We start from the raw sequence: 528 nt of genomic DNA, 5'->3' as shown, positions 1-528 counted from the left end.
TAATACTACAGCCTATGGCAGGGAAACAAAACGTGCTCTCTCATATACAGACCTCAAGTTAGATATTGTTGTAATGCAACTTAGTAAAATGTTACGGAGGTGCTGAATAAATAAACCCATCTAGAACACTAAAATATTTGCATGTGGGAATTGTGAGTCCAATGAGGCTCAGAACCGCATTTCTTTACTAGAACAGGCAGGAAACGCTGCTACCTAGAGGTGACCGCTGACCTGTGACGCGCAGTGCCGCTGTTTTTCTTGTGCCTGTTATTATTACTACTGTTTATCTGCATACAGCAATAGCTCCACTGCTCTTTCACCCACTTCAGCTCACGTGCTGTAGGTCCCTGCAGCGCCACTTTAAGAGAGCGGCAGGTCACTCTGGTTAAGGGGCGGGGTCTCCCAGGCCTGTGATTGGAGCGCTGCTGTTTCTGCCTTCTCAGCCGCCAGCTGTCACAAGCAGGTGGGCGGTCCCGCAGTGGCTATAGTCGGGTTAACCTGCATGTGATTGGAAGTTAACTTGCCCCC

This window comes from Bombina bombina, chromosome 1, assembly GCF_027579735.1.
Source record: "Bombina bombina isolate aBomBom1 chromosome 1, aBomBom1.pri, whole genome shotgun sequence".
Classification (NCBI taxonomy): Eukaryota; Metazoa; Chordata; class Amphibia; order Anura; family Bombinatoridae; genus Bombina; species Bombina bombina.
Note: the sequence above shows the minus strand (reverse complement) of the source record.